Source organism: Cavia porcellus, unplaced genomic scaffold (genome assembly GCF_034190915.1).
Source record: "Cavia porcellus strain 051 isolate PalLab524CR breed Dunkin Hartley unplaced genomic scaffold, mCavPor4.1 scaffold_36, whole genome shotgun sequence".
NCBI lineage: Eukaryota > Metazoa > Chordata > Mammalia > Rodentia > Caviidae > Cavia > Cavia porcellus.
The window spans coordinates 9,482,700-9,499,609 of record NW_026947519.1 but is presented as its reverse complement, the minus strand read 5'-3'; positions in this window follow the sequence as shown (position 1 = coordinate 9,499,609).

Here is a 16,910-nt window from a genome sequence, read left to right as displayed (position 1 = left end):
TGTCCTATGTGTGGCCTTCTGCACTGTGCAGTGGATGCAGGACATTAGATCTTCAAATAAATCTGGTGGAACACAAAATAGTGAAAAACATATCAAGATAAATCCTGTGTATTCCTTCCCTTTGAGAACATATATGTCTGGAGTTTCAAAAGAGAAAATGTCTATTGGGTCATGGTTTCACCAATGAAATGGTCACTTCACATAACATTTTGAATTTTGCTTTCACAGTTGCTCATGTGCCTGGCCTGAGTAAAGCAGAATGCAGAGCAAGCCTAATCAATAGTTGTGCATTCCATAAGTTGTTTTAAAACCAGTTAAAACCTTTGGACCTAGTGTTTTTATTTAATTGGTTGATTGGTTTTTCAAATTGTTTGTTTTACTATTTTTAACTTTGGGAGTCAGGGAAGCCCTCACTCATAGTGATTTAGACCTCTCCAGAAGCTCTGAAGTTATTCATGTAACAGCTATTACATGTTATAAGTTTCTCCTATTAAAACTTGAAAGACTAACAGACTCTGCTACTTTTCATCTAAATTCAGTGTTGCGCTAAATTCAGTGTTGGACTTTTTTTTACAAGTCCTTTGAAATGTGTCCTCCTCTAGTCACTGGTCGTGCTGGAATGTACTTTCTTGTGAAGACAGGATTTGAGCAAAGTGACACAAGTACAATTTGCCACTACTCTGGACACCTGGTTAAATATCGAGTTGCCTAACTGGTGTGTGTTTTACTTTGATCTCTGCTCACACTTTGCTCATCCAGTTAGAACCACAGGGCTCCAGGCCATAGGGTTCTAGGCCAAAACAAGAAAATTTCCATTCCGTTTTGGGAGTTCATTCTTCTCTCATAATTACTTTTTCCACAAATGTGTGCTTCAGGAGAGGCCTGGTCCAAATGTGGAGAGGCCCATTTTCCTTCTCTCACTTTCACACTTTCTAAGATTTTCAGTTACTATAGGTTTGCCCAAACTTGCCATTGTCAAGGGACAGTGCACTTCACTTGAAGTTGTGCAGTATTACTTCATGTGTGTCCGTGGAAATTCCACCAATGGGAAATTCTTGCTGTAGTCATCTCCAAGTGTTTCTGCATAAGAAAATGTAACTAACAAAGGATGTGGTTTCAAGCAGAATGAGGAATGGAGGGATAATCTTTATTTCAGTGCAGGTTGACCTTTCAAAGAAACAGTAATTCCTATGAAATAGGAGGTAAAATCTTTTGTAAAGAGACATGGATATGACATGCTCAACTTTATGTCACATTTTTTAAAAAGCCAAGGGCATTTGAGAAATTCTTGGCTGCTGAATTGTCCCTTTTTTCAAATTTCTCTTAGGTAAGACACTCCAGTTTCTTCAAACCATGGTACTGTTCCTTCCATGTAAAAAACCAAAGCAAAAAACAAAATAAATTAAAACAAAACCCATCAAATTACATTTGAGAGCACACAATTGCTCAGCAGGCCCACTATTCAAGAAGCTAGAGGTACAGAAGCCTCAGCCTTCAGCCCATGGCCTGAAGTTTTGTCTCTATTATGGCCCCTCAATTCCCTGGCATGTCCACCTTACCTCATGAAGCTTTACTCATTTCCTCTTCAAATGCACAGGATCCAATATATTTGAACCCTGTTCACCTGGGCTGTAATCATCCAAGGACACACCAGCGGAAGGGCAGCCACCCCCTTGCCTGGGGCCTTGGAGCTTATTACAATAGATATGGAAACCTGAACAAGGGGAGCCAAAACAAAGAGAGGAATATTCCTAAAGTCTGAAACACAGAAGCTACCTATAGAGCAGTACTGGGATTACACAAATTATGTAAGAATCTCTGTGCACATGCTTGGCATGGTGGCTCATGCCTATAATCCCAGCAATCTGGGGGCTGAGGTAGATGGATCCTTGGGAGTTCCAGTCCATCGTGGGCTACGAATTTATCTCAAGGCCTCTTTCAACAACTACATAAGATGCTGTTTCCAAAAAGAGGACAACCGAAAACTAGACACACTTGGTCTAGATCCCGGGGTTCACTACATGAGTTGTGGAGTCTAAATATTCCATGCCATGAGAAAATACCAGGGATTTTTATTGAAAGCGGCATTTGCATCCCTTTTCTAAGGGTTTCCCTTTCACCAAGTTACATTTGAATTCTGGGAAAACCTGCTGGTGACAAGCTATCTAGCATTATGTTGGTTTAGGTATTGAGCTAGTACCTCATGTTTAGTGTTCAGGGTTATGCTGGAATTGCTGCAGACCTCCTTGAAATAGCTATTGCAGACAAGTGAACCCCGAGGAAGCTGGATAGTTGAAGCAGGCACTCCAAATATTCATGCACTGCAAGGATTCACTTTCATTTTGGGACTCATCTTCTGGTTGCTGGCTTTTAGTGCTAACTGATACTACCATGGTGGCAGTAATCCAGCAGAGACTGCCTGTATGATTTGCAGGTTTCTTCCCAAGTCACCAGAAAATTGGCAGAACACAAATCATTGTGGCATTTTCTTTCCTCCCCTGAAACTTTTGGCTTTCTAAGTTTGAAAATTGAATAGATGGGGCTAGTCAGGTTTAGACCCCATGTACCACCAACAGAGCTAAAGACAGAGCCAATTACTTCCCTCCACTTGTCAAAATATGTCAAATTTGCTTGGTCACCAAACTTCAAAGAAAATTCTGAGGCAACTTAGAGAGGTGAATCAAATACTGCCTGATTGGAATGGCTGTGGTTGTATGAGGTGGAAAGTTGCAGAGTTGGGCTGAAACTGTTCACAGAAATCCACAGGCTTGTGGTTGCCAGGCAACCACACTGGGCTGAGATTGGCTGAACATCACTGTGAGGTGGATTTTAGGCTCTAGGTTTGAAAATTTAAAAGACTGGGGTAGTCAAATTTGGAAAACATCGACCACAGACAGACCAAAAGGTCTTTCAATTACTTCCCTCCACTTCTCAAAATATGTCAAATTTTCTTGATCATTACAACTGTTAAAAAATTTCTGAGGCAACATAGAGAGGCTAATCAAATACTGCATTAGTGGAATGGCTGTGGTTGTATGAGGTTGAAGGCTTCAGAGTTGGGCTGAAACAGTTCACAGAAAGCCACAAGCTTGTGGTTGCCAGGCAACCACACTGATCTGTGATTGGCTGAGCACCATTGTGAGCTGGACTTTAGGCTCTAGGATACAAGTGTGCGGTATGAGACCTGAGTCACAATGCTGGGCGTTGCCATGGAGACCTCAGTGGCACAGAGGACCTTGTAGGGCAAGATTTAAATAGGATGAATATTCTTGGCCTGGTATGCCACAGGATTCTCACTGAAGGCTTCACTGCTCAGAATTTAGGGATGGAAGTGCTTGCCAATCTACACATGGATGTACTTTCAATGGGATATGAAATATGCCAGGGCCTGGCAGATGTTCTCTGACATGTCCTATCCTTGAGCATATGCTTTTCCCTTTTCATGTCTGTCATTTGGCTGAGTCCTGTTTCCTAAGCTATTCAATCAAGACTTGCTGGAATCATTCACCTGCAGTATAAGAGCTTTCTGTGAAATTTCTCAGCAGAAATCCTCTGCAAGCACATAGCTGTGGATATGAGAGACCGTGGTGGAAGTTGAATTTCAAGGGCAGATATGTGAAAACAATGAAACAAGCCCCGAATAAGATCTTTACATGTTTCCCAGATGAATATGTTTAGAAATATGGGGGAAGATGGAGATCAAGTCTGAGAAGAGTGCACACCCATTTCAAGGTAAAAAAAAACCAGGGAAAAACATGGGAAAGCAAGAGAGCTGGTTAATTTGATGTAAAAATCTTTGATGATGAAAGGAATATTATATTCTCATGGTGATTTAATCAGGCTGTAGCAGTGAAGTTCTCATGTTGGTTGTCCTATGTGTGGCCTTCTGCATTGGGCAGTGGATGCAGGACAGGAGATCTTCAAATAAATCTGGTGGAACACAAAATAGTGAAAAACATATCAATCTAAATCCTGTGTATTCCTTCCCTTTGAGAACATATATGGATAATGTCCGGAGTTTCAAAAGAGAAAATGTCTATTGGGTCATGGTTTCACCAATGAAATGGTCACTTCACATAACATTTTGAATTTTGCTTTCACAGTTGCTTATGTACCGGGCCTGAGTAAAGCAGAATGCAGAGTAAGCCTCATCAATAGTTGTGCATTCCATAAGTGGTTTTAAAACCAGTGAAACCCTTTGGACCTAGTGTTTGTATTTAATTGGTTGATTGGTTTTTCAAATTGTTTGTTTTACTATTTTTAACTTTGGGAGTCAGGGAAGCCCTCACTCATAGTGATTTAGACCTCTCCAGAAGCTCTGAAGTTAATCATGTAACAGCTATTACATGTTATAAGTTTCTCCTATTAAAACTTGAAAGACTAACAGACTCTGCTACTTTTCATCTAAATTCAGTGTTGCGCTAAATTCAGTGTTGGACTTTTTTTTACAAGTCCTTTGAAATGTGTCCTCCTCTAGTCACTGGTCGTGCTGGAATGTACTTTTTGTGAAGACAGGATTTGATTAAAGTGACACAAGTACAATTTGCCACTACTCTGGACACCTGGTTAAATATCGAGTTGCCTAAATGGTGTGTGTTTTACTTTGATCTCTGCTCACACTTTGCTCATCCAGTTAGAACCACAGGGCTCCAGCCCATAGCGTTCTAGGCCAAAACAAGAAAATTTCCATTCTGTTTTGGGAGTTCATTCGTCTCTCATAGTTACTTTTTCCACAAATGTGTGCTTCAGGAGAGGCCCGGTCTAAATGTGGAGAGGCCCATTTTCATTCACTCACTTTCAGACTTTCTAAGATTTTCAGTTACTATAGGTTTGTTCAGACTTGCCATTGTCAAGGGACAGTGCACTTCACTTGAAGTTGTGCAGTATTACTTCATGTGTGTCCGTGGAAATTCCACCAGTGGGAAACTCTTGCTGTAGTCATCTCCAAGTGTTTCTTCCTAAGAAAATATAACTAACAAAGGATGTGGTTTCAAGCAGAATGAGGAATGGAGGGATAATCTTTATTTCAGTGCATGTTGACCTTTCAAAGAAACAGTAATTCCTATGAAATAGGAGGTAAAATCTTTTGTAAAGAGACATGGATATGACATGCTCAACTTTATGTCACATTTTTTAAAAAGCCAAGGGCATTTGAGAAATTCTTGGCTGCTGAATTGTCCCTTTTTTCAAATTTCTCTTAGGTAAGACACTCCAGTTTCTTCAAACCATGGTACTGTTCCTTCCATGTAAAAATCCAAATCAAAAAACAAAATAAATTAAAACAAAACCCATAAAATTACATTTGAGAGCACACAATTGCTCAGCAGGCCCACTATTCAAGAAGCTAGAGGTACAGAAGCCTCAGCCTTCAGCCCATGGCCTGAAGTTTTGTCTCTATCATGGCCCCTCAATTCCCTGGCATGTCCACATTAACTCATGAAGTTTTACTCCTTTCCTCTTCAAATGCACAGGATCCAATACATTTGAACCCTGTTCACCTGGGCTGTAATCATCCTAGGACACACCAGAGGAAGGGCAGCCACCCCCTTGCGTGGGGCCTTGGAGCTTAGAACAATAGAAATGGAAACCTGAACAAGGGGAGCCAAAACAAAGAGAGGAATATTCCTAAAGTCTGAAACACAGAAGCTACCTATAGACCAGTAGTGGGATTTCACAAATTATGTAAGAATCTCTGTGCACATGCTTGGCATGGTCGCTCATGCCTATAATCCCAGCAATCTGGGGGCTGAGGTGGATAGATCACTGGGAGTTCCAGTCCATCATGGGCTACAAATTTATCTCAAGGCCTCTTTCAACAACTACATAAGATGCTGTTTCCAAAAATAGGACAACAGAAAACTAGACACACTTGGTCTAGGTCCCTGGTTCACTACATGAGTTGTGGAGTCTAAATATTCCATGCCATGAGAAAACACCTGGGATTTTTAGTGAAAGGGGCATTTGCATCCCTTTTCTAAGGGTTTCCCTTTCACCATGTTACATTTGAATTCTGGGAAAACCTGCTGATGACAAGCTATCTAGCATTATGTTGGTTTAGGTATTGAGCTAGTACCTCATGTTTAGTGTTCAGGGTTATGCTGGAATGGCTGCAGACTTCCTTGAAATAGCTATTGCAGACAAGTGAACTCCGAGGAAGCTGGATAGTTGAAGCAGGCACTCCAAATATTCATGCACTGCAAGGATTCACTTTCATTTTGGGACTCATCTTCTGGTTGCTGGTTTTAGTGCTAACTGATACTACCATGGTGGCAGTAATCCAGCAGAGACTGCATGTATGGTTTGCAAGTTTGCTTCCCAAGCAACCAGAAACTTGGCAGAACACAAATCATTGTGGCATTTTCTTTCCTCCCCTGAAACATTTGGCTTTCTAAGTTTGAAAATTGAATAGACTGGGCTAGTCAGGTTTGGACCCCATGTACCATCAAACAGAGCTAAAGACAGAGCCAATTACTTCCCTCCACTTGTCAAAATATGTCAAATTTGCTTGGTCACCACAACTTCAAAGAAAATTCTGAGGCAACTTAGAGAGGTGAATCAAAAACTGCCTGATTGGAATGGCTGTTGTTGTATGAGGTGGAAAGCTGCAGAGTTGGGCTGAAACTGTTCACAGAAATCCACAGGCTTGTGGTTGCCAGTCAACCACACTGGGCTGAGATTGGCTGAACATCACTGTGAGGTGGATTTTAGGCTCTAGGTTTGAAAATTTAAAAGCCAGGGGTACTCAAGTTTGGAACACATCGACCACAGACAGACCAAAAGGTCTTTCAATTACTACCCTCCACTTCTCAAAATATGTCAAATTTTCTTGATCATTACAACTGTAAAAAAAAATTCTGAGGCAACATAGAGAGGCTAATTAAATACTGCATGATTGGAATGGCTGTGGTTGTAGGAGGTAGAAAGCTGCAGAGTTGGGCTGAAACAGTTCACAGAAAGCCACAAGCTTGTGGTTGCCAGGCAACCACACTGGGCTGTGATTGGCTGAGCACCATGGTGAGATGGACTTTAGGCTCTAGGATACAAGTGTGCAGTAGGAGACCTGAGTCACAATGCTGGGCGTTGCCATGGAGACCTCAGTGGCACAGAGGACCTTGTAGGGCAATATTTAAATAGGATGAATATTCTTGGCCTGGTATGCCACAGGATTCTCACTGAAGGCTTCACTGCTCAGAATTTGGGGATGGAAATGCTTGCCAATCTACACATGGATGTACTTTCAATGGGATATGAAATATGCCAGGGCCTGGCAGATGTTCTCTGACATGTCCTATCCTTGAGCATATGCTTTTCCCTTGTCATGTCTGTCATTTGGCTGAGTCCTGTTCCCTAAGCTATTCAGTCAAGACTTGCTGGAATCATTCACCTGCAGTATAAGAGCTCTCTGTGAAATTTCTCAGCAGAAATCCTCTGCAAGCACATAGCTTTGGATATGAGAGACAGTGGTGGAAGTTGAATTTCAAGGGCAGATATTTGAAAACAATGAAACAAGCCCCGAATAAGATCTTTACATGTTTCCCAGATGAATATGTTTGGAAATACGGGGGAAGATGGAGGTCAAGTCTGAGAAGAGTGCACACCCATTTCAAGGTAAAAAAACCAGGGAAAAACATGGGAAAGCAAGAGAGCTGGTTAATTTGATGTAAAAATCTTTGATGATGAAAGGAAAATTATATTCTCATGGTGATTTAATCAGGCTGTAGCAGTGAAGTTCTCATGTTGGTTGTCCTATGTGTGGCCTTCTGCACTGTGCAGTGGATGCAGGACATTAGATCTTCAAATAAATCTGGTGGAACACAAAATAGTGAAAAACATATCAAGATAAATCCTGTGTATTCCTTCCCTTTGAGAACATATATGTCTGGAGTTTCAAAAGAGAAAATGTCTATTGGGTCATGGTTTCACCAATGAAATGGTCACTTCACATAACATTTTGAATTTTGCTTTCACAGTTGCTCATGTGCCTGGCCTGAGTAAAGCAGAATGCAGAGTAAGCCTAATCAATAGTTGTGCATTCCATAAGTTGTTTTAAAACCAGTTAAAACCTTTGGACCTAGTGTTTTTATTTAATTGGTTGATTGGTTTTTCAAATTGTTTGTTTTACTATTTTTAACTTTGGGAGTCAGGGAAGCCCTCACTCATAGTGATTTAGACCTCTCCAGAAGCTCTGAAGTTATTCATGTAACAACTATTACATGTTATAAGTTTCTCCTATTAAAACTTGAAAGACTAACAGACTCTGCTACTTTTCATCTAAATTCAGTGTTGCGCTAAATTCAGTGTTGGACTTTTTTTTACAAGTCCTTTGAAATGTGTCCTCCTCTAGTCACTGGTCGTGCTGGAATGTACTTTCTTGTGAAGACAGGATTTGAGCAAAGTGACACAAGTACAATTTGCCACTACTCTGGACACCTGGTTAAATATCGAGTTGCCTAACTGGTGTGTGTTTTACTTTGATCTCTGCTCACACTTTGCTCATCCAGTTAGAACCACAGGGCTCCAGGCCATAGGGTTCTAGGCCAAAACAAGAAAATTTCCATTCCGTTTTGGGAGTTCATTCTTCTCTCATAATTACTTTTTCCACAAATGTGTGCTTCAGGAGAGGCCTGGTCCAAATGTGGAGAGGCCCATTTTCCTTCTCTCACTTTCACACTTTCTAAGATTTTCAGTTACTATAGGTTTGCCCAAACTTGCCATTGTCAAGGGACAGTGCACTTCACTTGAAGTTGTGCAGTATTACTTCATGTGTGTCCGTGGAAATTCCACCAATGGGAAATTCTTGCTGTAGTCATCTCCAAGTGTTTCTGCATAAGAAAATGTAACTAACAAAGGATGTGGTTTCAAGCAGAATGAGGAATGGAGGGATAATCTTTATTTCAGTGCAGGTTGACCTTTCAAAGAAACAGTAATTCCTATGAAATAGGAGGTAAAATCTTTTGTAAAGAGACATGGATATGACATGCTCAACTTTATGTCACATTTTTTAAAAAGCCAAGGGCATTTGAGAAATTCTTGGCTGCTGAATTGTCCCTTTTTTCAAATTTCTCTTAGGTAAGACACTCCAGTTTCTTCAAACCATGGTACTGTTCCTTCCATGTAAAAAACCAAAGCAAAAAACAAAATAAATTAAAACAAAACCCATCAAATTACATTTGAGAGCACACAATTGCTCAGCAGGCCCACTATTCAAGAAGCTAGAGGTACAGAAGCCTCAGCCTTCAGCCCATGGCCTGAAGTTTTGTCTCTATTATGGCCCCTCAATTCCCTGGCATGTCCACATTACCTCATGAAGCTTTACTCATTTCCTCTTCAAATGCACAGGATCCAATATATTTGAACCCTGTTCACCTGGGCTGTAATCATCCAAGGACACACCAGAGGAAGGGCAGCCACCCCCTTGCCTGGGGCCTTGGAGCTTATTACAATAGATATGGAAACCTGAACAAGGGGAGCCAAAACAAAGAGAGGAATATTCCTAAAGTCTGAAACACAGAAGCTACCTATAGAGCAGTACTGGGATTTCACAAATTATGTAAGAATCTCTGTGCACATGCTTGGCATGGTGGCTCATGCCTATAATCCCAGCAAACTGGGGGCTGAGGTAGATGGATCCTTGGGAGTTCCAGTCCATCGTGGGCTACGAATTTATCTCAAGGCCTCTTTCAACAACTACATAAGATGCTGTTTCCAAAAAGAGGACAACCGAAAACTAGACACACTTGGTCTAGATCCCGGGGTTCACTACATGAGTTGTGGAGTCTAAATATTCCATGCCATGAGAAAATACCAGGGATTTTTATTGAAAGCGGCATTTGCATCCCTTTTCTAAGGGTTTCCCTTTCACCATGTTACATTTGAATTCTGGGAAAACCTGCTGGTGACAAGCTATCTAGCATTATGTTGGTTTAGGTATTGAGCTAGTACCTCATGTTTAGTGTTCAGGGTTATGCTGGAATTGCTGCAGACCTCCTTGAAATAGCTATTGCAGACAAGTGAACCCCGAGGAAGCTGGATAGTTGAAGCAGGCACTCCAAATATTCATGCACTGCAAGGATTCACTTTCATTTTGGGACTCATCTTCTGGTTGCTGGCTTTTAGTGCTAACTGATACTACCATGGTGGCAGTAATCCAGCAGAGACTGCCTGTATGATTTGCAGGTTTCTTCCCAAGTCACCAGAAAATTGGCAGAACACAAATCATTGTGGCATTTTCTTTCCTCCCCTGAAACTTTTGGCTTTCTAAGTTTGAAAATTGAATAGACGGGGCTAGTCAGGTTTAGACCCCATGTACCACCAACAGAGCTAAAGACAGAGCCAATTACTTCCCTCCACTTGTCAAAATATGTCAAATTTGCTTGGTCACCAAACTTCAAAGAAAATTCTGAGGCAACTTAGAGAGGTGAATCAAATACTGCCTGATTGGAATGGCTGTGGTTGTATGAGGTGGAAAGTTGCAGAGTTGGGCTGAAACTGTTCACAGAAATCCACAGGCTTGTGGTTGCCAGGCAACCACACTGGGCTGAGATTGGCTGAACATCACTGTGAGGTGGATTTTAGGCTCTAGGTTTGAAAATTTAAAAAATTGGGGTAGTCAAATTTGGAACACATCGACCACAGACAGACCAAAAGGTCTTTCAATTACTTCCCTCCACTTCTCAAAATATGTCAAACTTTCTTGATCATTACAACTGTTAAAAAATTTCTGAGGCAACATAGAGAGGCTAATCAAATACTGCATTAGTGGAATGGCTGTGGTTGTATGAGGTTGAAGGCTTCAGAGTTGGGCTGAAACAGTTCACAGAAAGCCACAAGCTTGTGGTTGCCAGGCAACCACACTGATCTGTGATTGGCTGAGCACCATTGTGAGCTGGACTTTAGGCTCTAGGATACAAGTGTGCGGTATGAGACCTGAGTCACAATGCTGGGCGTTGCCATGGAGACCTCAGTGGCACAGAGGACCTTGTAGGGCAAGATTTAAATAGGATGAATATTCTTGGCCTGGTATGCCACAGGATTCTCACTGAAGGCTTCACTGCTCAGAATTTGGGGATGGAAATGCTTGCCAATCTACACATGGATGTACTTTCAATGGGATATGAAATATGCCAGGGCCTGGCAGATGTTCTCTGACATGTCCTATCCTTGAGCATATGCTTTTCCCTTGTCATGTCTGTCATTTGGCTGAGTCCTGTTTCCTAAGCTATTCAATCAAGACTTGCTGGAATCATTCACCTGCAGTATAAGAGCTTTCTGTGAAATTTCTCAGCAGAAATCCTCTGCAAGCACATAGCTGTGGATATGAGAGACCGTGGTGGAAGTTGAATTTCAAGGGCAGATATGTGAAAACAATGAAACAAGCCCCGAATAAGATCTTTACATGTTTCCCAGATGAATATGTTTAGAAATATGGGGGAAGATGGAGATCAAGTCTGAGAAGAGTGCACACCCATTTCAAGGTAAAAAAAAACCAGGGAAAAACATGGGAAAGCAAGAGAGCTGGTTAATTTGATGTAAAAATCTTTGATGATGAAAGGAATATTATATTCTCATGGTGATTTAATCAGGCTGTAGCAGTGAAGTTCTCATGTTGGTTGTCCTATGTGTGGCCTTCTGCATTGGGCAGTGGATGCAGGACAGGAGATCTTCAAATAAATCTGGTGGAACACAAAATAGTGAAAAACATATCAATCTAAATCCTGTGTATTCCTTCCCTTTGAGAACATATATGGATAATGTCCGGAGTTTCAAAAGAGAAAATGACTATTGGGTCATGGTTTCACCAATGAAATGGTCACTTCACATAACATTTTGAATTTTGCTTTCACAGTTGCTCATGTACCGGGCCTGAGTAAAGCAGAATGCAGAGTAAGCCTCATCAATAGTTGTGCATTCCATAAGTGGTTTTAAAACCAGTGAAACCCTTTGGACCTAGTGTTTGTATTTAATTGGTTGATTGGTTTTTCAAATTGTTTGTTTTACTATTTTTAACTTTGGGAGTCAGGGAAGCCCTCACTCATAGTGATTTAGACCTCTCCAGAAGCTCTGAAGTTAATCATGTAACAGCTATTACATGTTATAAGTTTCTCCTATTAAAACTTGAAAGACTAACAGACTCTGCTACTTTTCATCTAAATTCAGTGTTGCGCTAAATTCAGTGTTGGACTTTTTTTTACAAGTCCTTTGAAATGTGTCCTCCTCTAGTCACTGGTCGTGCTGGAATGTACTTTTTGTGAAGACAGGATTTGATTAAAGTGACACAAGTACAATTTGCCACTACTCTGGACACCTGGTTAAATATCGAGTTGCCTAAATGGTGTGTGTTTTACTTTGATCTCTGCTCACACTTTGCTCATCCAGTTAGAACCACAGGGCTCCAGCCCATAGCGTTCTAGGCCAAAACAAGAAAATTTCCATTCTGTTTTGGGAGTTCATTCGTCTCTCATAGTTACTTTTTCCACAAATGTGTGCTTCAGGAAAGGCCCGGTCTAAATGTGGAGAGGCCCATTTTCATTCACTCACTTTCAGACTTTCTAAGATTTTCAGTTACTAGAGGTTTGCCCAGACTTGCCATTGTCAAGAGACAGTGCACTTCACGTGAAGTTGTGCAGTATTACTTCATGTGTGTCCGTGGAAATTCCACCAATGGGAAACTCTTGCTGTAGTCATCTCCACGTGTTTCTGCGTAAGAAAATATAACTAACAAAGGATGTGGTTTCAAGCAGAATGAGGAATGGAGGGATAATCTTTATTTCAGTGCAGGTTGACCTTTCAAAGAAACAGTAATTCCTATGAAATAGGAGGTAAAATCTTTTGTAAAGAGACATGGATATGACATGCTCAACTTTATGTCACATTTTTTAAAAAGCCAAGGGCATTTGAGAAATTCTTGGCTGCTGAATTATCCCTTTTTTCAAATTTCTCTTAGGTAAGACACTCCCCTGTCATCAAACCAAGGTACTGTTCCTTCCTTGTAAAAATCCAAAGCAAAAAACAAAATAAATTAAAACAAAACCCATCAAATTACATTTGAGAACACACAATTGCTCAGCAGGCCCACTATTCAAGAAGCTAGAGGTACAAAAGCCACAGACTTCAGCCCATGGCCTGAAGTTTTGTCTCTATCAGGGCCCCTCAATTCCCTGGCATGTCCACGTTAACTCATGAAATTTTACTCATTTCCTCTTCAAATACACAGGATCCAATATATTTGAACCCTGTTCACCTGGGCTGTAATCATCCAAGGACACACCAGAGGAAGGGCAGCCGCCCCTTTGCCTGGGGCCTTGGAGCTTATCACAATAGAAATGGAAACCTGAACAAGTGGAGCCAAAACAAAGAGAGGAATATTCCTAACCTCTGAAACAGAGAAGCTACCTATAGACCAGTAGTGGGATTTCACAAATTATGTAAGAATCTCTGTGCACATGCTTGGCATGGTCGCTCATGCCTATAATCCCAGCAATCTGGGGGCTGAGGTGGATGGATCCTTGGGAGTTCCAGTCCATGTTGGGCTATGAATATATCTCAAGGCCTCTTTCAACAACTACATAAGATGCTGTTTCCAAAAAGAGGACAACAGAAAAGTAGACACACTTGGTCTAGGTCCCGGGGTTCACTACATGAGTTATGGAGTCTAAATATTCCAGGCCATGAGAAAATACCAGGGATTTTTAGTGAAAGGGGCATTTGCATCCCTTTTCTAAGGGTTTCCCTTTCACCATGTTACATTTGAATTCTGGGAAAACCTGCTGGTGACAAGCTATCTAGCATTATGTTGGTTTAGGTATTGATCTAGTAACTCATGTTTAGTGTTCAGGGTTATGCTGGAATGGCTGCAGAGCTCCTTGAAATAGCTATTGCAGACAAGTGAACTCCGAGGAAGCTGGATAGTTGAAGCAGGCACTCCAAATATTCATGCACTGCAAGGATTCACTTTCATTTTGGGACTCATCTTCTGGTTGCTGGCTTTTAGTGCTAACTGATACTACCATGGTGGCAGTAATCCAGCAGAGACTGCATGTATGGTTTGCAGCTTTGCTTCCCAAGCCATCAGAAACTTGGCAGAACACAAATCATTGTGGCATTTTCTTTCCTCCCCTGAAACTTTTGGCTTTCCAAGTTTGAAAATTAAATAGACTGGGCTAGTCAGGTTTGGACCCCACGTACCACCAACAGAGCTAAAGACAGAGCCAATTACTTCCCTCCACTTGTCAAAATATGTCAAATTTGCTTGGTCACCACAACTTCAAAGAAAATTTTGAGGCAACTTAGAGAGGTGAATCAAATACTGCCTGATTGGAATGGCTGTATTTGTAAGAGGTGGAATGCTGCAGAGTTGGGCTAAATCTGTTCACAGAAATCCACAGGCTTGTGGTTGCCAGGCAACCACACTGGGCTGAGATTGGCTGAACATCACTGTTAGGTGGATTTTAGGCTCTAGGTTTGAAAATATATAAGACTGTGGTAGTCATGTTTGGAACACATCGACCACAGAAAGACCAAAAGGTCTTTCAGTTACTTCCCTCCACTTCTCAAAATATGTCAAATTTTCTTGATCACTACAATTGTAAAAAAAAAAAATTCTGAGGCAACATAGAGAGGCTAATCAAATACTGCATGATTGGAATGGCTGTGGTTGTATGAGGTGGAAAGCTTCAGAGTTGGGCTGAAATAGTTCACAGAAAGCCACAAGCTTGTGGTTGCCAGGCAACCACACTGGGCTGTGATTGGCTGAACACCATTGTGAATTTTACTTTAGGCTCTAGGATACAAGTGTGCAGTAGGAGACCTGAGTCACAATGCTGGGCATTGCCATGGAGACCTCAGTGGCACAGAGGACCTTGTAGGGCAAGATTAAATAGGATGAATATTCTTGGCCTGGTATGCCACAGGATTCTCACTGAAGGCTTCACTGCTCAGAATTTGGGGATGGAAATGCTTGCCAATCTACACATGGATGTACTTTCAATGGGATATGAAATATGCCAGGGCCTGGCAGATGTTCTCTGACATGTCCTATCCTTGAGCATATGCTTTTCCCTTGTCATGTCTGTCATTTGGCTGAGTCCTGTTCCCTAAGCTATTCAGTCAAGACTTGCTGGAATCATTCACCTGCAGTATAAGAGCTTTCTGTGAAATTTCTCAGCAGAAATCCTCTGCAAGCACATAGCTTTGGATATGAGAGACAGTGGTGGAAGTTGAATTTCAAGGGCAGATATTTGAAAACAATGAAACAAGCCCCCGATAAGATCTTTACATGTTTCCCAGATGAATATGTTTGGAAATATGGGGGAAGATGGAGATCAAGTCTGAGAAGAGTGCACACGCATTTCAAGGTACAAAAACCAGGGAAAACCTTGGGAAAGCAAGAGAGCTGGTTAAGTTGATGTAAAAATCTTTGATGATGAAAGGAAAACTATATTCTCATGGTGATTTAATCAGGCTGTAGCAGTGAAGTTCTCATGTTGGTTGTCCTATGTGTGGCCTTCTGCACTGGGCAGTGGATGCAGGACAGGAGATCTTCAAATAAATCTGGTGGAACACAAAATAGTGAAAAAAATATCAATCTAAATTCTGTGTATTCCTTCCCTTTGAGAACATATATGGATAATGTCCGGAGTTTCAAAAGAGAAAATGTCTATTGGGTCATGGTTTCACCAATGAAATGGTCACTTCACATAACATTTTGAATTTTGCTTTCACAGTTGCTCATGTACCGGGCCTGAGTAAACCAGAATGCAGAGTAAGCCTCATCAATAGTTGTGCATTCCATAAGTGGTTTTAAAACCAGTGAAACCCTTTGGACCTAGTGTTTGCATTTAATTGGTTGATTGGTTTTTCAAATTGTTTGTTTTACTATTTTTAACTTTGGGAGTCAGGGAAGCCCTCACTCATAGTGATTTAGACCTCTCCAAAATCTCTGAAGTTATTCATGTATCAGCTATTACATGTTATGAGTTTCTCCTATTAAAACTTGAAAGACTAACAGACTCTGCTACTTTTCATCTAAATTCAGTGTTACGCTAAATTCAGTGTTGGACTTTTTTTTACAAGTCCTTTGAAATGTGTCCTCCTCTAGTCACTGGTCGTGCTGCAATGTACTTTCTTGTGAAGACAGGATTTGAGCAAATTGACACAAGTACAGTTTGCCACTACTCTGGACACCTGGTTAAATATCCAGTTGCCTAAATGGTGTGTGTTTTACTTTGATCTCTGCTCACACTTTGCTCATCCAGTTAGAACCACAGGGCTCCAGGCCATAGCATTCTAGGCCTAAACAAGAAAATTTCCATTCCGTTTTGGGAGTTCATTCCTCTCATAATTACTTTTTCCACAAATGTGTGCTTCAGGAGAGTCCTTGTCTAAATGTGGAGAGGCCCATTTTCATTCACTCACTTTCAGACTTTCTAAGATTTTCAGTTACTAGAGGTTTGCCCAGACTTGCCATTGTCAAGGGACAGTGCACTTCACTTGAAGTTGTGCAGTATTACTTCATGTGTCTCTGTGGAAATTCCACCAATGGGAAACTCTTGCTGTAGTCATCTCCAAGTGTCTCTGCCTAAGAAAATATAACTACCAAAGGATGTGGTTTCAAGCAGAATGAGGAATGGAGGGATAATCTCTATTTCAGTGCAGGTTGACCTTTCCAAGAAACAGTAATTCCGATGAAATAGGAGGTAAAATCTTTTGTAAAGAGACATGGATATGACATGCTCAAATTTATGTCACATTTTTTTAAAAGCCAAGGGCATTTGAGAAATTCTTGGCTGCTGAATTGTCCCTTTTTACAAATTTCTCTTAGGGAAGACACTCCAGTTTCTTCAAACCATGGTACTGTTCCTTCCATGTAAAAATCCAAAGCAAAAAACAAAATAAATTAAAACAAAACCCAT